We start from the raw sequence: 14,672 nt of genomic DNA, 5'->3' as shown, positions 1-14,672 counted from the left end.
CATTGAATGGTATCAGTAATTGTGCTTAACCACTGGTTTAACACGGAATACTAGAAATTTGTCCATAATACTTCTTGGTTACAATACCTCAGAGAATTCAGTTCGCCATGTGCTGTAAAATAAATAACATCCAGCCCCTTTTGACATCCCCAACCCTAGCCCGCCAAGATTTGTCATATGAACACTGGCTGCTGTGCAACTAAATCACAATGTTTTAAAATATCTAACTGGATTAAAACTCAACTTCTTAAATTTTCCTTGGGATCAATAAATTAACTATCTATCTATATAAACACATATCTTATTTCTAGGTCTTTTCTATAGAATTGCACACATCCCACTCTTTTCTGATTATTTGTGTGGTCACGCCACCACATTTGCTCTTTGCCTTACATCCAGTGCTGCTGCAATTACAATATTAATAATAATTATTTTTTTACATTCATATAGCCTCTTTCTCTCTATTCAAAAAGCTTTACATAGGGAATGGACCAACTTCAACTACCACCAATGTACAGCATCCACCTGGATGATGCAATGGTAGCCATTTTCATGCCAGCATGCTTACCACATATTGGCTATTAGGTGGTTAAGATGGTTAGAGAGAGAGATTCAATTAGAGAAAGGGGATGATTAGGCGGCCAGAATGAGTAGGCTATGGAGGGCAATTTAGCCTGGACATCAGGATACAACCTAATCTTTACAAAGGGTGCCCAAGGATCTTTAATGATCACAAATATTGTGCTTATTGACATCAGTGTTTAATGTGGGAATTTTCAGGATGCTGCCTGAATTCTTCATAGAGAGTCCTGTATTATTGTTTGTAGTCTCTTTGCTGCAGAATAAGATGAACCCAATATCACAATATTGTTGCTGTAAAGAAATAAAGGCCTGGGTATATAGTGAACCTAGTCAGTAATAAAGAATCAAAACCTCACTTGGGAGATGCCAGGAAAGGTAAGCCTAAGCAACTACACTCATGTAACTTTAAAGTATGAACAAATGGAAAATTCACAAAGGGTATGCCTCTGAAACTCCTGTGAAATGTGGACTCTTGTGTACCTCTAGTACATGTAACTGGAAAACGAAATGCACAACTACACCTTGAATAAATTAGTCAGTATCTTCCTTCAAAGCAGAGCAGCAGTTGACAAAGCACAAACCTTCTCCAAGGAATATGAAAAAAGGGATTTTAATGACACTGGATTGCATTTTCAAGATTTGAAGTCACAGTGGTCTAAGTACAAGTCACATACAATCATCAACAATCACTCATACTGATTCAAGCCATCAGAATATTATTTAGACTTTGAGAGGACCCATGAATCTGCAAAGGACAGTGACCAGAAAATAAGTCAAATATGCAAGCTCTGCATATGGCACACAAATGATCTTAGAAAAGGCTTCACTCTGACACATTCTTGATCTGATACAGAATATGTGTCTGTGTGTCATACATTTCTTATAAACCACTGAATAAGAAGCAAAATTGGAGCAGAGTTTTTCACAATGTTGTGTATTCTGATATACTCTGAATGATCTGAGATGCACATGACCCTGTAGTTAGGACATAGCAGGTTGGATAATGGATGGATAAATAAACCCATGACTTTGTTTACATGCAGTGCAGAGGCTCTTATTCCCGTGAATTATAAAATCCACACTTTACAGCTTGCTTACGGACATGTACCCTGGCTCCTCTATACATCCCCACGCAGTACAGGAATGCATATATTTACCAAGTATTTCTTCATTCAGTTGCATATAAGAATTTCTTTAGTGTTTGTTAAAACGTACTGCTCACAAAACCTCTCTTTAAATTAGACTTCTGCTTAGCTGAACATTAATCATTAGTTCATGCTAATGGTTGTGAAAACGTGCTCTGCTAAAATAGGTACAAATTAACAAGTACAAATTGTTTCCAGTAACACATTTTACAAAATGTTTTAATTATGCAGACAAAGTGAAAAAGTGTGTGCTTTAGGAAGTGTCATGTCTAAAACTAGACTAAGCTGTTAAAAAGCCCTTTGATTTAGGAATTCCCTTTCAAACAATGACTAGATATTCAGTTTATTGTATGCGTAAGAGATGCTAAAGAAATGTTTTATAAAAGTGTCAGACTGTGCATGAAAGAAAAAATGGCAAATATTTTGCATGTAAATAGAAATGATAAATGTGCAAAAGATATACTGCAAAAGCCTGTCTAACTAAATTGTCTCACTGTTTAAAGTTATTTTTTATATTTACAGGCATAACTTCTACTTCTTTTAAGGAGGCATTGGACCAAAAGTATTGGACTCCTTTTAATACTATCATTTTCCTTCATTATATAAAATATGCATAAGTTACATGCCTCTCAAGCTATGTCATTTGGACCTTCCCATTAAGCTGTGGTGTTGAAAACCTCTGTGCAATTCTTGATCTCTACCATTTGGTACAGTTGGTGTCTATACATTTAAGTAGTCTAAAATGAACCCCTTCTAAGACTTGCAACTATTACTTCAAACTTTTTGTGCAACTGAAGCCTAAAATGTGTTATGAAAATATTGAAAGAAAATTGTCCATTGATACTCCCTGTCCAGTACATGCACCACAAGTGGAACTGAAGATCCAATGCACTATACCTATTTTAGCTAAAAAACCCTACAACTTCTGATCCTTTCAATTCATAGCGAGATCTTGTCAGGATTATATATTAACAAAATTTATTAAAAGTAAGTAGATGTCAGAATCATTCTAGCTTACGGACTGACATAACTGATTCAACAATTCACAAAAATACTCTTATTTTTAAAGAACAGCACCAAGTAAATCATTCTTAACTTTATTATGATTCAAAATCTCAGTAATCACATGCAAAACGGACCTTTAAATTGATGCATTAGTCTTTTTTCTGCATCTAGCAACTTTGTGCATGAACTTCCAATAAATTATTAATATTTTCTTGAGGCATAAGCCCCCCTTAAGAACCTTCTATTTTTGTGTAAATCAAATAAGAAGTTATGATCATCAGCAAAACACTAATGGGAAGGAAGTGCTTGAAATCCCCACCAGTACCCCCCTTGTGCTGTGCATGCATATCATATTAAGAGTACCCAACCAATACTTAAATCAGCTCCTCAATTACAATATGAAAACTTTCAGTCCATGGGTCTCTCACACACATAAGAGCCGCAAAGAGTGTACAGACTATAAAACAGTATGCAATTATTAACTCTGTTTGACAGGACAGCTGACCTGCCTTTACTTAATTCTACCCACTCAATATTCTACATTTGTCCCCTTTGTTGGCCATCATCATACCCTAACAACTTCTATCTTTGCCAGAAATTTACTTTTATCGGACTATTACAATGGTAAACATACAGTGTGCATCTCTTTTGCTTTATACTGCAGGATCCAGGTGAAATATTTACAAAAAAGATAACAGACATTTATTTATTTCAAGATTCACTATAAATATACAACTGGCAGCAATGGTCTACAGTAAATGCTTGAAAAGCTGCTTACCTGTATATTTAAACAACACCTTAGCCTGGCTCATTTATCTCACACTTATAAAACTTTATTATTATCAGCTGTCACAATGAGAGATCTCTGGAGCTCACAGAATATACCTCACTGTACTACCTCTCTAACCACCTCACACACATCTCCTATTTAATTCCTAATTTTGCATTAATATTCAGCTGACACCAAGAAACTGGAGTGAACACTTTCTCTGGGACAGAATAAAACAGCAGAATAAAACATTATCACATTTATTGTATGAAAACCATTTCATGTCAAAGTGACAAAGAAGTTGCTAAATGACTCGATTAAAATCGGTTCTTTAAATAAAAATATTTACAGATACATTAGCAATAATAATAGAAAGATATATTAAGAGTTTTCAGTACTAATATGTGTGTGCTTGAAGTTACTTAATAAAACATAGGTATTATAACTTTTCAAGAAAGAAAGGGTGTTGCACTGATTAAAGACTTCCTATTTTCCCTCAACACCACCTCTCCTTATCCCACTTCCTTTCCTGTTTAAACATGCTGAATGGACTGCAAACCCTGTACTCATGTCACCCAAGTCAGTTAAAATAATAAGTGCCAAAGAGAATTAATTCAGGAAATCACTAACTTTTTTATTATATTGTCATATGGAAGATTTGAAAAGACCCGTGTGGACTGGAAGAGACATTTAGACAACCAAATTCTAGTCCAGGCTGGTAGTGGGTGGTGTCTGTCTGTGTCAAAACCTGGATGAGGCGTGTTGCTTTACTTAAGTGGTATTAAAAAACACACACATACTATTGTATGTATATATCTTTACCTTTCATTGTAACTGAAAACAGTGATGAGTGTGAGACACACAGTTTGCATACAAATGCAATGATCATGTGTTGAATACCATCACATCATATAATAACTTGATCTTTATCCGACAGATAAGTGGTTTTGTATGCATACTTTAGCTTCTGCTGATTCAAGCATAAGGCCTCGACTGACCAAAATTGTGATGCATGTTACAGAAAACATCTGTAGTGATAAAAACCTTAGGCCAGATTGTGTACACTTTGAACAGTGAAGACATTTTAACTTGCAGAATTATGTAACATGTTGAAGTTCACATTACTGAAGTTCAACATGTTACGTACACATTACCATATTCACAACAAGTCTCGAAAGTAAATAGTTTCTACCATGTCATAAAAGTTCATAAGTAAGACAAGATCATTTGACATTCAGTGCAAAGTGGTGTAGACACATGCAAAAACTATATAAAGAAAAACTAACCCCCAAGAATAACAAAGGCAATGTTAGATTTCTCTAGAAATTAAAATATTAAATATTAGCTAAAAACATCTAATATTAGTGAATGGTGTGCTGCACCTGTAGTGGTTACAGCATATTACTGCCACCTCTATGACATATTTGCATTTGCTAACCCGAAGAGTGAGAACTGAAAGGTTGTCTGTTAATTAGGCTATGATTTGCTACATTCTTTACAATACATTCTAAACTAGTTCTAATATTACTGTATCAGATTGATATAGATCTGTATTATCTCACAAAAATTAATAACTGATCTGAATCATAAGCATTAATACAAATTAAATACACCTTGACTTTCAGTTCTTTGGTGTGGTTTTACGGAATGGTGCTATGAATAACAAGATATGTATCACCCAAAAATTGATTGATAAAAACACATTTTTATGGGTTATATGATATCCTCTCAACATTCTTTATATGTTATATTCATTCTCTTGAACGCATCTTCATTTCCATACAAATGTTTAGAGCAATGAATCTCAAGTTCAAATTTATTGTCATGTGTATAATAAAATACCTGGTTGGATGTCTCTTTAGTCTATAGAGACAGCATTAACAGAACATGACGTAGAGCAGACAATTCTTGAAAAACAAACAGAATGGCTGTAAACTTCATTTATGATTAATTTGTTTACTGAATCTGTAAGAAGGCTGCATGCCTTAATAAACTATCAAGAAAGCTGTGTTATATGCAGTCCATAACTAACTCAAACTTAACCCTGATAACAAACAGTAGCAAATTAAAAAACAAGATGCAGAATATGAGTCAACACATTTTTCACGTTATGTATGCTAAATATAATTTTGGAGCATGTTGCTAACGTTTCACCATAACCCTGAATTGCATTATGCCACAAAACTACTAAATTACAGAATGCTAAATATCACGAATAATCAAAACAGAACACTACATGACATATCCGATTGATCAAGTGCCAGTACAAATTCTTCCTGTTCAGCCTGGGACATTTACTATCAAACTTCTTGCAGTTACTATGACTGAAAGGGTCCAAAGACAGTTGTGCAACCTCCTAAGAAGAGACTTGTCAACTTTGTGTCTACTGGTTGGCATGAGCACTTCAAATATGCTTTATGAGAAGAAAAATTCTAAACACTTTCTCATTCACTTAGGTGTGGAAATATAAATGTGTACCATATACAATAGCTCTCAATATAAAGTGGTATTTATATATTTATTTATGTAATCATTTATAAACTACTAAAGAGTTGAAAGAAGCAGAAGAAGCGTGCAGTATAAATCATTTACGTCCCTAATTTCATAAGAAAAAAAAAATTACAATAGCAACCTTTATATTCCCATTTAGTAATCTATTCATTACCTGAATATGCTCTTACAGTACAGGGTTCTTCAGAAGTACTTAGTGAAGTGCAGGAACCTTTATGAAAGACCAAAAAATCCACCAGCACTCACTCATGCGGAGTCAATGTGTACACTGTATAACTAAGGACTAGGCTGGGAAGTGAAGCCATGCCATTTAGAGCTATGAGGCAAAAGACATAACCACTGTGTGACTCCCAATTTTAAGAAATTTTCCATTAGTTTGAAAATATTCACAAACATTTATTAATCCTATGGATTACAAATTAGATCAAACATAATGGCTGATATGTTGATGGCTTACATTCTGAACACAATGAACTGAGCTACTGGTGTAAACTGCAATCTGAATAATTCAAGCATAAACAGAGAGAAAATATTTTTCTTTAAAAACAAACAGAAGTTAACTATGCTGTCTTTCAGATCACACAAAACAAAGAGCCACTTCTTCAGAGCTGGGCAAAGCAATAACCCTCGGGTGAAAACTGCTGCTTTTGTTGGGTACCCAGTCCAGACCAGCAATTCTCTTCCATTAGCAATTCGAAAGAAACAGATCTTCCTTATTCTTCCCCGTTCTAAAAGAAGAAAATAAAAGGGAATGGGGCGCTCCCTGGACTATCTGAAACTGCACCACTGTTGCTGTATTTGTTTCAAGGATGAAATGCTGTAACAGTATCTACCAAGCCATGACGATCAAGGGGTACATCTCCAACGAGCCCTGCACAGATCAAATGTTAGGCATTGCTCTGCTTCGAAACAAAAGGAAAAAAAATCTCAGCTCAATACTAGCAAGTCAGGCTGATAACTACAAATAATAAATATTTCAAACAATAGCTTTATGGCTAAAGTTATAGAAAGGGAAAGGAGAAAGAAAAGATAAATGAACATTTTTTTCAAAGATAGATGAGGAAGTGTCTTACAAAGAGAGAAGGAATGAAAAAAACTTTTAACAAGGGAAATCGGAACATGTAAAATTCTTGGTAGCATTTGAAGCTTGGACTGAATGATGGAAAAAAGAGTGTAATTTTCAGCTGCATTTTTAATGCTCTAAAATAAAAAAAAAATCTTCGGAACATCTAAAAAGAATTCAGTTGAGCACCCTAATATCTCTAACTATAAATGATCAGGGAGCAAATGAAAAAGAAACATAATCTACTGAAGCAAGTAAGCATATTTTAAAGAGATCCCAGAAAAAACAGCCATTCCCTGGCTTTAAACCTTTACTACAGTTTTGCTATTTCTGTCTTCAATTTGTTAAACATGCCAAAAAGCCTCTTCATTATTTAACTGCACATGTTCCTTTACAAGCCTTCAATTATGAAACAGAATAGTAATTTAGTTTATTATCTTTCTTTAGATACATAACTAATCTGTCCTAGTTGTGCCATAATTATTATCACTATACTGAGCCCAGCTATTACAATTAAAAACAACAAAGGGAAAGTAATCCATCCTCACTAAAAAGGCGGCACTCACTTGGAGGATTAAAACTCAATTTATTTTAGGTTATAAGGTCTTGCATTGGCAGGTAGTGCGGGAAAAAAGTGCTTCTCAAAAACGGAGGCGAATAAAAATTTTACTGTCTCGTGGTATGAAAGGTACTTAATTACGTTAATATCTGTACCAAGCAAGCCAACTGATAATGTCGATTTTTATCTGGATATATAATGAATACATAATTAACTGGAAATAACCTTATAGGCATTTTATACAAAATTCCGTAGTTTTTCAATGACATGTTTATTTTGACTGCTGAACCAATTCTTGTTTTTTATTGACTGTTTTGTACATATCCCTCAAATGTGTTACAAAAACAAATCATTTTGTTACTTAAAGCATCTTTATTAAGCCAATATATTTTAAAAATGGGGCAACACATATATATTCGTACTAATCCCAGCAAGACTTAATTTAGTATGACTAGTTCTAAAAAGAAAATTACAAGGTAGAATTTTAGACATGGAGATAAGACCAGAGTACTGTACTTTATTATTTCATGCTAGCCCAGCAGTCCAAAAGTCAATTCCAGGAAGCTTTTCAATGTAGCCTTAAACCTCACATAACATTCCTATTTCATATTGATATTACTTACACCTCAAAACTTGCAAAATGTGCTTCTGTTATTTTCAGGCTTTGTTCAGAAGATTGCTTTCACATATGCATAAGACACAAGGCATTATACAAAATAAAAACTGACATATATTCTAATATGCAAACAGGTATAACTACCTCAGGCTATGGAAGCTTTGCTAAAGCAAGTATTACCGCATGCACCATTTTGATTGTGCCATTAGATCAATAACCTCAACAATCTATTTAGACTAATACACAGCTGTTCTTGGTAAAGCAAATGCAGCAACTACAGCATCTCCTTGAATATAATGCATTCCTTCACAATAAATAGTCATCATTGATCACAAAAACAAAAGTAGAGGAATGAGCACAACAACGCTGTATGCTGTTTCCAGTGCCTGTCCACAGGTTTTAATTAGCTGTTGTTGAAGGAAATATACCGCTGCTGCTGCTCACTGTGAACCTTATAAGTGATATTTAAATCAGAGAATGAAGTGAATGGTGCAATTAGGCTCCGCCTTACATTTTTCCATGGATGTTGCTTGATTATACATTTCAGCATGTCACTCTGTCAACTGTACAGCTTAACTATGTATTCTACTTTACCAAATGGTCCACTGGTACTTTCTCTTCCAATTAAATTTTACAACTAGCATTAATGGAAGATGCACATCATAGCATGTCTCTCTTTTATCTCAAAATCATTCATATTGCATAAGAATCGTCTCAGCACCATGATAATTTAAGCAAGCTGGCGTTTTAGAAAGTAAAAAATAAATATAGAAAATATACAGTATTTCAGATTAGTAATTTAAATATCAAAGATACAACTTAAATGTATCCCCACTGAATAGGGGCATTAGATGCACACTTTCATTATTCTTTACTACAGAATGTGGTTATGGGTTCCAACAGTCATTGCTTTAAATTAGTGCAATGCCATAAGTACTGTGCAGTGGTTGGCCAGCGTCCTCACAAATTAAGTTTGCTGCTTCTTACAACTTTATGGCTGAGAATGAATGCAACATTTCTGGATTTCATATAGATACAGATATGGCTGACACTGAGGAGTCAACATGGAAACATAAATATGCTTTGCAGGCAGATATAGCTGGTAGTTTCTGTATGCTGGAGTAAAGTTATCCAAGACACCTTTACAGCAATGGATACTCTCTCTGTATAAAGAGTTTCATCCACAAAGCATAGTGAATGACTGCTCCCACCCTTCCCACTGCCTTTTTGTCCCACTTTCGTATGGCAGAAGTTACTGTAGCATCCAAACCAGTTCTGCCAGACTCTGCAATAGCTTCTACCCCTTGGTTGTCTGGTCTCTTACCTCTGTGCTATCTAGTTTGATCTTCTTTGGGGATATGACAAGAAAATCACAGTACCTAGAAGGTAACCCATACAGACACAAAGTGAAAATGCAAACTCCACATAGCCAGTAAATTGGCACAAGCTTTAAACCAGGACACTGGATCCATGACACAGTTTAGATAACCACTGTACTAAAGTGAAGTTACAATCACACTACAGAGTAGCTTAGCTCTGCAAAAGCAATAATAAAGCTTCTTTTCTAAGAAACTGGCAGAGTATTAACTATACAAGAATTTTCTACATGGCATACCTTAAGTGCATCCAAATACACTGCTACCTAAAACACTTTCCACCTTAAAAAATTAAAAACCTTTTTTGATTTCTTAATATTCCAATTTGCCATTGGCATATCCTAGAAAAATAAATTTAATATACAACTGTATCCTTTTTTAATTCTCTGGTGGTATATTCCAGTCCATTTTCTCTCACACAAAAATAGCAGCAGCTGTTTCTCAGTTGGCTTTCAACAGAAATGGTTAAACAAACTCTAAAAAGGTATATACTGCCTTATGCAGTTACATCTATTCCCTCAGCAATAAAACATGCAGGCATGCCTCTCAGATTTAATTGAAATGGGTTTGTAAACTTGCCCTTTCCCCACTGGGACTGAAGACGAACTCTGACCCTCTCCAGGAACCAATAGAAAAAGGCAAATTCCACCGAGCAGTGTCAGTTGTCAAGGCTTTTGTTCATTTTGCTCTCCCAAAAATACAAAAATGAAATCCTTTACAATTTCACTTTATTTTTTCCCTTACCTATTTGTCTGCTCAAGACTCACTTCATCATCCACGTCTGTCGTCGTGATCTTGTAGGTGTTGCTTTTATTCTGTCTGCCATAACAGGATTATTTTTTACTCTCTGTTGTGACTCCATTATCAGTTAATAAAATAAGTAGCTGTAATCACAGCTTTCACATCCCATTCTGTATTCCAGTATAGTTTAAATAATACCCATTATGTTTTAAACTGATGTTACATTTTCAAAATTGAATATCATACATTCAGGTGTCTAAAAGAAAGTTGCTAAAATCATGTTAAAAAGGGAAATAAACAGTACTGAAAAATGGCATATGCAAATTCAAGAGTCATGCATCATAGTTTAAGTTTGAATCCAAGGAAAAATATCTTCTCTTAAAATTTACATAGTCTGCACCACCCCACAAATCTCATTACATTTACTGTAGTTCTCTTTGCAGTGCAAACTTTAAATAAACTGTGGAGTAGCAGATATTTGTACACAATGGTTAGTTAATCTGCTCCACAAAAATGCCAATGACAATTTCTTTATTTAAGAGAAAGTTCCCTTACATCTAATTCTAGCAGTCAGTGCAGCTGTGGAGGAGCCAAACACCCCTGTCCAAAACAAGGCTGGCATCCCCAGGTGTGCATTTCTGTTTGGATTAAACAGTAAATTTGTGCAAACATGGGTTGTAGTACACAATATATATAGTGCCAGACTACTGATCCGTTAAGAAGCAAGGTTAAGAAACATCATTACAAGGGCACAGTCTATTGAAGCAAGAGGCCTCAGGGGGTTTCCTCCCAAAATTAAGTTGCAGAAACTAAATGTGGATCAGACCAAAGCAAAACTGAAACTGAAGTATGATTTGCTCAGCCATTTGTGGGCATTATATCCAAGAAACTTAGGTGCAGGACTATAAAGAGCAGGTTTGTCAGTTCAGTCCAGCACAGCACATGACCTTCGCCAAGTCATTTAACCTGCCAATGCTCTAATTGTAACAATATGTAAACAATATGCCAACAATGTGCCACTGATCTGAAAGTCATTTTAGATAATCTTCATCTTCATGCATATGCAACAGTAATGAAAGGTCCAGATTCCTTGGTCCTGCTTTAGTCCATTTATTCAAATGTCTTCACAAAATGTTTGAAAGAATCTTACCTTCCATTAATTCCGTACCATCTAATCTTTAGCCTATGAAAATGTCCATGTCATTTAAAAATGTGAGTTCTACTTTCCCAAACATATCAATACAAAGCAATTTTCAGTCCCGCGTTGTCTTTCATATCTTAGGAATGCTAATTTAAAGGCCTATTAAATACTATTTGATTTTTTGGTAGACTATAAGATAAAGGATTGAGCTTTCCTGTCATTTCATAAATACAAAAGAAAAAATTACAACCCTCTTATCTGAAAAACAGTGCTAGTCATTTTAATTAAGTTGTTGCAGCTTTCATCATACATATCTTTCATGCTTCTCTTCTGATTTACATACGTATAGTGACAGGATGGCAGACTTGCAAGGTTGCATTATATTCCAGGATGGGTTTGGTCAGACCCATCTCTTATAAGGCCTATGCCTATTGCCTCCTTCATCCCTGGCATTACTTTGCCAGCCCGACAACCTACTGTATGACCTTTCTATACACATTGCCACACACAAAGACCTACACTCACACAAACACACATATATATATATATATATATATTATATATATATATATATATATATATATATATATATATATATATATATATATACAATTATAGTGGAGATCTAGGTCAATTTGCTGACATTTTGTCACGTAGAACGCTAAGAAAATGGTAAAATCTACCTGATGCACAGTACAATTGTAGCAAAACATTTTCTACTTCTTAAATAAATGTCTATCTTTCTACCTTACCCCTTACTTGATATCATACCCTAAAGAAGTTTATATGATGCAAACTTGAAACGTTTTTTGTTCTCTTATAAAATATCTTAAGAAAGGAATCATATGTCATAAAAGGTTCAAGTACAGTTCATATCCATGTACTCCATATGCACATTTAATTTGGCATCCCTTTATAATTTCCATCAAACTAGCAAATAAAATGTAGCTTTATACTTCTACTTAAGGCATTATAGATAACTAGACAATTCACTTACATTGCATTAGTACGAATAACCTCTCATCAAAGTAAGTGCTAAACATACCTCTGTAAAATGCATTATTTAATATATAAAATATCAAAATGTGATACTCTCCTTTGAAAGGTTCTGTTCCAACAAGCATGAAGGCAAAGTGTACTGTTTTATAAATAATACAACCCCTTAGTGATATGGTCATCTTTCAGTATAATTTTTAATATACAAAATAGCAAACCAAATATGTACCTTTTATATATACAACAAAGTAAGCCTTTTACTGATGACGACATATGAAAAATTACATACAGCACACTGTATTCTGTTTTAAATGTAATTGGCACAATCAACTGAAAGCACTGTCTCTGTAAACAGCCTTGGTCAAATGTGTTTAATAAATAAAGAATTAAAACAGTGATAGTTGGATTGTGTTACTTTAAAAAGAACACAACATTTACAATGTAAACACATATTAAAGTGTCCCATTTTTGAATATGTAATATAGCATTGTAAATCCTTTATCTTTAAACATACATTAATGATTAATACTTTTAGCTTAGGGTTTATAAACTGAAAGATCTGTGGCTGACTGGCAATAACTCAGCATTACATTTATCTGCATGAGTTACCAACAACAACAGAAATGCTATCTGCCATACAAACTTTTGCTGTGAAAATTGATCTCCCTTTTCTGTACACTGAAACATCATGCTTTCTATATCAGGGACTTGTGATTTGATCTGGTGGTCTCTAGGCAAGGGTAATAAAACCTGTGGCTGATTCCTTGTGTTTGCATGTATGCTGTACAACATAACTAGATTTTCTTGAGCATGGGTAAGGTGCTATATAAATAAAATGTTTTATTATGATTATTATTATTGATGATGATATACTTATAACAACCCACAGCACTAGTGCATCCAAGCAGGGGCATGAGTAACTGGTCTGGGAGAAGCGTAAGCAAACCTCCCTGTCTCTTTCTTTCACTTGCAGTAGTACCTGACGTACTGTAACAACCAGATCATGCTGCACAATGATCCATGGATATTTCAGGAAAATACTCACTTCTCCATCTGTTGCAAATTATTTTAATTAGCTGATGAAAAGCAACACTCTGTCTTTTACAACACATTCTTCCTTTTTTCTATACCTATTTAGAGAGTCACATTTATGATGTACTCATCATGAATTCATACACCATCACCTCACCTGGATTTAAACTCTCATACCCACCACATAAGTTCCATGCGTGAATAACCAAACATGACAAGGCGAATCTGCCACTGTTACCAGTCTGCGTACTACAGGTATTGTACAATTATAAATGTATAAATAAATTAAATATAAAATAGCTGATCCAGAACCATGGCCTGTTTTCAAACAGATACTATCTTGTTAAAACGGAGGCAGTCAGGACACGGGACAGACAGGCGTCACCGTTTTGTTTATTTAGTGTAAGCGAAGAGTCATGCATGTCAGCCGATGCCATTCGTCAATTAGACTGGGCAGTGCCAGTTGTTACCCAGGTACCGTCCTGCCACTTTTGGAATCACGAGGCGTTTCGTTTCAGAAACAGCATTTTCGTGAAGCAGATCTAATGTCTTTATTAGAACACCTTGAAAACTTTTTAGATTCACTGTCTTTTCTATTACAACGTCCATGTACGTCTCTCATGATAAGAAAAAATGGAAGTACAACAGCCAAAAAAAGAGACCTGAAAAGAGTCCGGGTACCTGTGCAAGGCTGGGTACTTTCCAAGACTGCTTTTATATTGGAACAGCTATCCGAACCGTCATAAATGGGAACAAATGGAAGTAGGATGGGGTTAAATGTAAGAAAGTGCACGCCACGTCTGCGGCTGAGCGATTACTTCCTTGAACTTAAACCAGCAAATCTGAGTAAACCATCTAGAATGGGCGCAAAAAAGCAACAACAACATCTTCGGTTGGGAGTAAAATAAACAATTGCGCTTGCTGTTGCTTGCGCATCGCTTTTCAGTTTTAAACTCGGCGTCACGATGCACCTTTTCGGCCTGGCGCGCTTACTTTTCCTCTTTTTTTTCCCATAATCGCCCCCTCCCACTTCAATCCACTGTCTGTTTCCTTGCCCCCTCTAATCTTTTCCTTTACAGATCGCCTTTCCTCCCTTTTACTCTACTACCCCCTCCCTTCTAGTAAAGAGAGGGAGA

The 14,672-nt window shown here is 35.1% G+C and overlaps 1 protein-coding gene across 8 annotated transcripts in view; it reads right to left on the bottom strand.

Annotated features, from left to right (window-relative positions):
- Positions 1 to 14,672, bottom strand: part of LOC120530306 (zinc finger protein 521) — a 504,246-nt gene that overhangs the window by 488,168 nt on the left and 1,406 nt on the right. The window lies entirely within an intron of this gene.

This window comes from Polypterus senegalus, chromosome 5, assembly GCF_016835505.1.
Source record: "Polypterus senegalus isolate Bchr_013 chromosome 5, ASM1683550v1, whole genome shotgun sequence".
Taxonomy (NCBI): Eukaryota; Metazoa; Chordata; class Cladistia; order Polypteriformes; family Polypteridae; genus Polypterus; species Polypterus senegalus.
The sequence above is the reverse complement of the archived record's forward strand: the minus strand, read 5'-3'. Positions and strand labels throughout refer to the sequence as shown.